We start from the raw sequence: 9,907 nt of genomic DNA, 5'->3' as shown, positions 1-9,907 counted from the left end.
ATCTCCCACCAAGGCACATGCTCTGCCACTCTCACTACTACATGGAACATCTTCCCTCTTTTGCTTTCCTTCCACCTGCTAACTTCTCACTCTACTAATCTTGCATGGGCTCTGTGCTGCTTCCTGTCTTTCAACTTGCCTCACAATCTTTTACTCACATGCATCAGAAATAACAGCCATGCCACCCACTGTTAGCTCATTCACTTGGCCACTTTTGCTCACTACCGGAGAAGACAGCCCACAACAGGGCAAAGATAGCTCCTAAGGCAGGAGGTGTTCCCGATATCAGTGTCCTCATCCCCTGCATGAAGAGAATACTGGCCCTAGCAGGAGAAGTTAGGGACCACTCCTGTGGGGATGCAGAAACATCTACAACCCACCAAATCAATAAGTACCATTTTGAATGCCTCTGTTGCTCTCACAGTAACCCCGCCGTCACTCACAATCATTGTACAGCACTGCTAACCACTGGCTGTGCTGCCTTCTCTCTGTTTTGACTTGCAGCTTCTGTTAGTCTCCTGCTGACTCCTGCAGAGATGCGGTCAACTCCTGCAGAAGTCCCCTCCTGAGCCTCTGAGGATGAGGACTCTGAGGCGTTACTGGAACAATGGCAAGGCTCCCCCAACTCAGATCCTGACATCTTGAGGGTAACAGTCGAGGCCAGGTGCCCTTTCCTCACAAGGAGACAGGGTAGTGCCAGGAAGCACCCAGCCGGAGGCAGAACCATACCCACAGATCCTTTTGCACTTTCTACTCAGGACACTGGTGAGTTTCCTGTGGCCTCCACCTTCACTGAGACTGGGTCCTCCACCCATCTTGTAAGTTCAATCCAAGCAGTGTCGACTTGTCTCGGTCCATCTAACCCATCTAGAGTCGTGCGCCCTTGGGGTCACACCACCAAGCCTCCACAGCCAATAGGCTCCATATCAGAGCAGGCTCCTTTCACCCATAGCTGCAGAACTAGGGAGTGCACTGAGATTTAATGGGAAGGAGAGAAAGAAGAAAACTTGTTGAGGGCACTTTTGTGGCATGGCTGAAGGAGGCTTGAACATTGTTGCTATTTTCTGCATTCATGCACTTGATGGCTTCATAATTTCATGTGACTGTAAGTCTTTCTGTGCAGGTGCTAAATGCATCCTCGCACCATCTGACCGTACTTCATGGTCACATGGCATTGGGGTATAGTGGTATCTATGTCCATCCTCATCCCCTATCTCCAATCTTTGCCTTCCTCTGTGGTCGAGGTGTGGCTTTCAAAGAATTGTTTACCAATAGCGTTCATGGAGGAGGGGTGTGGACATGCCAAAGGGTGCAGTTTGGTTGTAGGCAACTCCCAAACATTGCGTGACATAACAGATTGGTTGGAACTAATGCAACTTCAACATTAACTCTTTCAGAAACATTATTTGCTACAGCAGTTTTTATCCCTTTTGGTTAACAATTATACTTTCATAAATATAATAATTACTTTTCCATTTGCATCTCTTTCATCTCCCCCTGTTCTCTGACTTAACAAATGTCTGGATATTTCACAATTCTTCCAGACTGTATTCTCTGTAGATGCGGAAGATTGGTAAGTCTTGAGCTTGTTGAGAACCTTTGGCTTTGATTCTGATTCTCTGTAAATAATTTCTCCACTGGTTGAATGTTTATCTCTTGGATATCCTCTGTAGAGGCTGTTCCTGCTCAACCTAATAGTTGGTCTATTACCTTATCTGAAGGGGATTTATTTGGCCAATTGGATTTTTTTGTGTGAAATGCCGGTGTTTTGCAAATGAACAATAAAAAGCATTGCCTTCCTTTGAGTTTGAAGAAACAGGGATTGATTTTTTTTGCCTTTGCTTAGGGCAAAAACCTATACCTTGGAAAACTTTTGATTTTCAGGTTACAGCAGACCTGAATTTAGATGTATGAAAACGTTTCCCCTGGAAAAAGGAATTTGTTCAGAAAAGTTAGAAACTAGATTACTTCAGTGTAACAGTTTTAGTTTGAAAGTTCCAGATTAGAATTGTTTTGTTGGAAACCAGAAGGGATTATTCAAATCTGATAAAAGTCTAACCTCCATTGTGAGACTAATCAAGGCAGAGGCTATCAAGCTTTCAAGACCAGAAATTGAAAGGCACAGTGAAGCCAAACCTATAGATGTAATAGAGAAGGGTGTTCCTGTTCGTTGACTACTGCAATTGCATTGAGATAAATGGATATATTTTACAATGTGTTTCAAAAATCTTCAACTTGTGTATATGTAAATCGTTTGGCTTATTCTATTTTATCATCAATTATTTTATCTGGAACAATTGAACAAATGGCAGCATTGTGTACTATGTTTCAGTGAAAGACAGCCTCATTAAATAAAAACAAAAGTGTTTCCATGCTGTACAGCTCTATGACTCAATGACTCTAAGTCAAATTATAATCTATCAAGCCAGATTTCAGTCTGGGGTCTCAAGTTGATTGGTAATAACTTTAGCTGGGATTTGTACAACTTAAAATGTGTGTTTTTTGGCCAACTCACTGGACCTTTGGTCTGGCTAATCTTTAACAAATAACTTGCAAATGGTAGCACATCCTTGGCTACCAATGCTCAAACTATGTGGGGGTATCTGCCTCTGCAAATACCCAATATCATCCTGTAAATTTGCTTAATGGGGTGCCGAATCAGAGAAACATGTCCCTTAGAAAGTGAATGCAAGGAAATGGTGAGGAGCTGCTTCTTTAGTTGTTGGCCTGTTCTCTCCTATGCTTGCTACTGATAGGTTCCCCTGTGAATCTATCAGCAACAAACAATGGAGAGAAGAAATCCATGAATGATGAGCAACTAGCAACTGGACAAGTAAGTAATAACAGTTTGTGAGGTATCAGAGGCTATCTGTAGTTGAGATTGGATCAGGCGCGCCTTTAGCCAAAGCAAGGATGTGGGCTACCATCAGCTGTGATTAGGAGCTCCATTGGCTGGGTGGGTCATGGGGGTGGTTTTGAGGGGAGAAAGAAGCTGCAAGTGGATTATGGTGAGACAAGGAGTTTGTGGAGGCGGGAATAGTGAAGAAGACTGCAAGAGGTTTGTGAGGGGTGAAAGTGGCTGCAATAAGGTGTGGGGATGAGGTATGGATTTTGCAAAAGTAGAGGGGGTTGCAAAAGGAATGAAGGAGATTGAAATAGAGACAGATTTGTTTTAAACCTGGTAACAAAGAAATGCTCAACTAATCAGAGTCTAAAAATTTTTTAAATTGCTCAGATAATGAATTTCTTTCAAATGAATGTGGAATCTCTAGTTTAAGGCAACATAAGTTCAGGAACTAATATACTTTGAAAAATGTAATAGACCTACTGCAGTGAACATCGTTAATTCCCAATTTTAAATCAGAATTTGAAGTCTGAGCTTCAGTAAAAAGTATAGGAACTGATTGGATAAAATACTTCTAGCTCTAGTGCATATATGACAGAAATGTTTTAACTGTCATCTCATCAAGCAGTGGAAGGTATGCTTAGGCTGATGGCATTTTGTATGTACAAATTTGCATCAGTTGCTTTCAAAAGAAAAGATTGTTTCTAACAATTTACTGTGGTTATCTACGAAACTAATGCTTTCCATGTGCAGTTAAGTTTGTTTTATTTGTACTTGTGTGATTCTAATTTTAATGGAGAGTTGATTGTTGTTGATATTGATGTATTAATGTGATTCTGCTTCTGAATGACTCCAAACTATCAATTTGTCAACCAAATGCAGAAGGTGTTAATACTGCATGCCTATAATACCTAAAAACAGAGTTAGTGAAAATGAAAATGTAGCCACTGAAAACTAAAATGTAACCCTGGAAAATCAAAAGGCCACCTCTAGAAGTGCTCTTGATAAAGAAATATTCTGACTCCTGTTGATCACGCTTATGTTTTTTGCCAAATTTGCTTGAGTTTCTTTCTGCTTGTTGACTATTGTTTCCTCTTGGACCTATGTTATATGTTGTTTAAGTCATCATTGATAATCTCAAATCTCTTTCTGGGTTCCATCTTGAGCCAAGAAAGTCCAGTGAAACCTTATTTTGGTTTCCCCTTGACTGAATGATCGACAATGGTTTGTTTCTGAAACCATTTGTTCTCTTGGAATTAATGGGACTCCTTTTCCCCTTAGCTAACTGTCTCTCTATCCAAAGACTGTCTGACATCATCAGATTGGGTGGTACTAACGCAGCATCATCGTGTTTTAAAAACAGTGTTTAAACTGAGATCTCATCTACCTTCTTATATGGATGTAAACACTTCCTGTTGCATTTTTTGCAGAAGAGCATGGGAGTTTATCATGGTCTCCTGGGTAATATTTCCTCTTCAGTGCTGCATTGGGGATCTTGCTATGTTCAAATTGGCTGTAGCATTTCACCGCATTAAAACAATAAAGAGACTTCAAAAGGCATTTCATTGGCCGTGAAGCAATTTGGGACATAGAGTCAGAGAAATATATAGCACAGAAACAGACCCTTCGGTCGAACTCATCCATGCCAACCAGATATCCCAACCTAACCTAATCCCATTTGCCAGCAATTGGCCCAGATCCCTCTAAACCCTTCCTATTCATATACCCATCCAGATTCCTTTTAAATGTTGTAATTGTACCAGCCTCCACCACTTCTTTTGGCAGCTCATTCCATACATGGACCATCCTCTGTGTGAAAAAGTTGCCCCTTAGGTCCCTTTTATATCTTTCCCTCTCACCTTAAACCTATGCCTCTAGTTCTGGACTCCCCCACTCCAGGGAAAAGACTTTGCCTATTTACCCTAACCATGATCCTCATGATTTTATAAACCTCTATAAGGTCACCCTTCAGCCTCCAACACTACAGAAATACAGCCCCAGCCTGTTCAGCCTCTCCCTACAGCTCAAATCCTCCAACCCTGGCAACATCCTTGTGAATCTTTTCTGAACCCTTCCAAATTTCACAACAACTTTATGATAGGAAGGGGCCAGAATTGGACACAATATTCCAAAAGTGGCCTAACTAATGTCCTGTACAGCTGCAATATGACCTCCCAACTCCGATACTCAATACGTAGGTAGGGTTTTCAATAATTATCATCTTGGCTGACAATCACCTATAATCATCATGTAAAAGCAATATTAATCCAAGAACAGGTTAAGGCAGCAGGTTAGGTAGATTGGCTATGCTAGATCACCCTGTATCATTGAGGGATCTGCAGGCTGGCTAATCCACATGGTAAATGTGGGGTTACAGGAATAGGGTGGGGGGTAGTGGTTGATGCAGAATCAATGGGCCAAATGGCCCCTTTCTGCACTGTAGGGATTCTATTACAATGGAACTTCTGTTCTATGATTCTAATGAAAGTCTATTTCATCCATTAATAAATAAGTGAATATTTATCAGACCTGTTTCAGCGAACTGTACTTTGAATTTTTTTAAGTAGTTTCTGCGCTACAAAAGAGTCACCTATTTTCATAATAACAGTCAGCCAGAAGTCTGGAGCCAAACCATAGGGTGACATAAATGAAAGCAGTAAACCTTGTACTGACTCTGCTTGGCTGGAGTTGAAACAGAGGCTTCAGTTGATTTCATTCATAAAGGTGTTCTCCGAGTGGTCAACAAACTATGAGTACAATTTAGGGGCAGCACAGTGGCTCATTGGTTGGTACTATTGCCTTACAGCACCATGGACCCGGATTCAATTCTACCTGTGAGTGACTGTCTGTGTAGAATTTGCACATTCTCTCCATGTCTGCATGGGTTTCCTCCAGGTCCTCCAGTTCCCTCCCATAGACCAAAGATATGCAGGTTAGGTGGATTGCCCATGCTAAATTGTCCCTGGTGTCCAGGGAAGTGTAGGCTCGGGTGGATTAGCCATGGGAAACACATGGTTACAGTGATAAGGTTGGTGGGGGAGGTTAGTTGCTGAGTCAGGGTGGGATGCTCTTCGGTGTGGATTTAATGGCATGAGTGGCCTGCTTCCACACCATAGGGATTCTATGATTCTTCTGGCTGTGTTTTCTCTTCTTCCCACCCAACTGCCACTCCACCTCTCCCCATACTCAACCCCTTCCCCCAATTCCCTAAGTTATATACCCCAAAGTTTGTTGGTGTGACCCTCGAAGGACAGCTCATGATGTAAAACAATTCTCGGACTTCTGTGTGCTGGAACAATCTAACGTGATTTTGCTAACATAGCACCAGCTAACACCCTGAAATGCCTACCCAGCTGAGATTATTATTGTGAAAAGTTCATATGTTTTGCATTGAACATCATAATTGTTTCAATTCCTTCTAAACTCAGGTTTTAAATTTCATGCATCATGTGTGCCTCCTCCCTCCAAACTGCTACCTTTATAGCTATTTTTGGGCATATAATACTGTCACAGCACATGTTTTAAATTTGAAGTTCATAGACTAACAAAAGAGGATATTGGAAAAAAAGATAATACAGTTTGAAAAGTTATTAGTATACTTTTGGCTGGAAAGTCTCTCACCTAAAAGAGCGGCTAAGTGGAAGAATAGAATTTTTAAAAAAATGTCTAGTTCAGATTTCCTGTCATGTCCAGACACCTATGTTTGTGCCAGCAGTTTTTGATCATCGTAGGATAAGTGTTCCAGACAGCACCACAACAAGAAGCCAGCAGCCTATGCCAATGGAATAGACACTACTAGATAGAGCTATTTGATCTCCCATTGCAATGCTCAGGTCAAAGGAAATGTGCTGAAAATTGCAGGACAAACCCTGCAACATACTGAACCTATCAGAGATAGCGATGTTAATCACTTATGTGTGGAAAATATCCATGCACTGACTTGTAAATTGCTAGTGCCTCCCTGACCCATAAACCCAATGTATGCCATGATTGGGTTATGCATCATCCAGCAGCAATCCTAATACACAAACTTCTCTGCTCCCTTTCAGTGACCATGTCTAAGGTCAATTACCCTTTTTTTTCTTTGAAGAGCTTACCTATTTTTTAGTTTCCAACACCAATTCCTTGGCTGGCCTCCAACCCAAAGAGGGGTTGGCTTTCTTTTTATTTATTCATTGCCATGAAGAAGATGCTGGTGAATTGCATTCTTGAACCACTGCAGTCCATATGTTGAAGGTAGACTCACAGTGCTATTAGGGAGGCTTTGCCCTAGGAAAGGTCACTGGGGCATATTGCAGGAATTTCTATAATAAAAGAACGTAAGAACTAGCAGCAGAAATAGGCAATTCAGTCCCTGTAGCCTGATCCACCATTCAATATTGGGCTCAGTGGTTAGCACTGCTGCCTCACAGCACCAGGGTCCCAAGTTCCATTCCAGCCTCAGGTGACTGTCTGTGTGGAGTTTGCACATTCTCCCTGTGTCTGCGTGGGTTTCCTCCCACAGTCCAAACATGTGCAGGTCAGGTGAATTGGCCATGTTAAATTGCCCATAGTGTTAGGTGCATTAGTCAGAGAGAAATGGGTCTGGGTGAGTTAGTCTTCGGAGGGTCGGTGTGGACTTGTTGGGCCGAAGGGCCTGTTTCCACACTTTAGGGAATCTAATCTAATACAGTCATGACTAACCTCAGTTCAGCCTCAACCCCACTTTCCTGACTGTTTTTCATAACCCTTACACCCATTACTAATTAAAGATCTGTCCACCTCATATTAAAATTACTCAATGTCCTGATATTCACCAGACCCTGGTGAGAAATTGCACAACACCAGGTTACAGTCCTATGGGTGATTTGAAATCACAAGCTTTCAGAGTGCTGCTTCTTTGCCACATGAAGTGAACTCACTTCATCTGATGAAGGAGCAGCATTCCAAAAGCTTGTGATTTCAAATAAACCTGCTGGACTAAAACCTGGTGTTGTGTGACTTCTGACCTTGTCCACTCCAGTCCAACACCAGCATCTCCACATCATCACTGGAGCCTGGGATAATGAATTCCACAGATTCACCACACTTTGAAAGAAGTAATTTCTTTTCATCTCTGTTTTAAATCTGCTACTCTTTATTCTATAGCTATGACTTCTCATTCCAGATTTTCCCTTGAGAGAAAGCATCTCCTCTACATCTACCTTGTCAGTTCACTTTAGCATTGTGTCCCCTTCAATTAAATCTCATCTCATTCTTCCAAACTCTCGAGAGTATCGACCTGCTCAACCTATCTTCATAAAACAAACACCTTCTCTCTGGAATCAATTTGAGTCCACCTCCTCCAAACTACAGCCAATGCAACTACATTCCCCCGAAGGTGAGGGGACCAAAACTGGACATAATACTGCCGGTGCAGTCTCACTGATGCCTTGTGCATTTGCAGGAATGCTTCCCTACTTTTAAACTCTATTCATTTAGCAATGAATACCAAGATTCCATTCTCCCTCCTTATTATCTGCTATACCTACATGCTAATTTCTGCATGAGGACACCTAGATCCCTCTACACCAAAGTAGAATCATAGAATCCCTACAGTGTAGAAACAGGCCATTAGGCCCAACAAGTCCATACCGACCCTCCAAAGAGTGACCTGCCCAGACTCATTCCCCTACTCTCGTTCTACATTTCCCCTAACCTACACATCTCTGAACACTACGGGCAATTTAGTATGGCCAATTCACCTAACCTGCACATATTTGGACTGTGGGAGGAAACTCACGCAGACACAGGGAGAATGTGCAGACTCCATACAGACAGTTGCCCAAGGCTGGAATTGAACCCAGGTCCCCGGTACTGTGAGGCAGCAGTGCGAACTACTGAGCCGCCGTGTCAAAGGTATCTTTCTCTTCTTATTAAAATGCATAACCTCAGACTTTTGTCCGTTTACTTAATCTATTCATCGCCACTTGTAAAATTTTTAAAATTTCTTTGTTACAACTTACTGTCCAACCTAATTTAGTGTCACCTGCATATTTGGTTAAGGGTATCCTGCATCCAAATCATTAATATAGATTCTAGATAGTTGGGGCCTAAGGAACAAATCCTATAACCCTACCAGTTCCATCTTGCCAACAGGATGTTACACTGGTAGTCTTAGGATGGGGAACCTACTTGTTGGCAGAAAATGTTTCATTTGGCAATGTTAACGATCTTCCCTGAATCAGATTAAACATTTCAAACATTTACTAAGTAGTGAAACAACACCTACTGCAAACATTGTAACTGCAACATAACAGAGTTTATTTTGTTAATTGCATGTTGATGTTATATGAATATTGTCAGCAATAGCTCAATGGTAACATTGTCATTGCTACATCACAAGGTCATGAATTCAGAAAGTTGTTGTTGCTTCAAAGCATTACAAAGGGAACACTGCTCCATTGCAGGAGCTGGCTTTCAGCTGAGCTGTCAGACGAAGTACCTTCTGCCCTCATAGGTAGATGGAAAAGATCCCATGGCACATCAAAGAAGAGCAAGTGAGCCTTCCCAATATTTCAGGTCTGTGACCTTTCCTCAGGACTGATAAGAGGTCATTAACATGAAACACTAACTTTGTTTCTATCTCCACAGACGTTGCCTCATCTGTTGTTTAGCATTTTCTGTTTTTGTTGAGCTTTTCCAATGTTTTGACTCATAGTTATTGCTTAATTAACGTGTGAAAAGTCAGATAAACTGGTTGTGGCCTCATTGGTGCTTGTAGAATTTGCTGTGTGAAAGTTATTTGCCATTTTCCCCTACATTGCAGTGGTGACTACACTGCAAGAAAAGTTCATTTGCTGTAAAGCATTCTGGGGTTTTTTGAGGTTGCAATATGAACTAAATAAGTGTAAATCCTCTCCTTTGTATAAAAGTTATGTGCAATTAGGTTAGGTTCGTTTTGTAACTAGCTGAATACTCATAGGTCATCATCTCAATAAAAATAAAGTAATCTTGTACTCCATTAATGCGAAACAACTGAATTGAGATTAAATGTCATAATGGGCTCTGTCTTGACTCAGTTGTCGCAACTTAGTGTGCGTG

This window comes from Chiloscyllium plagiosum, unplaced genomic scaffold, assembly GCF_037043375.1.
Source record: "Chiloscyllium plagiosum isolate Xiang-an unplaced genomic scaffold, Cpla_swu_hap1 HiC_scaffold_12, whole genome shotgun sequence".
Taxonomy (NCBI): Eukaryota; Metazoa; Chordata; class Chondrichthyes; order Orectolobiformes; family Hemiscylliidae; genus Chiloscyllium; species Chiloscyllium plagiosum.
This window is presented reverse-complemented; position numbering follows the sequence as displayed.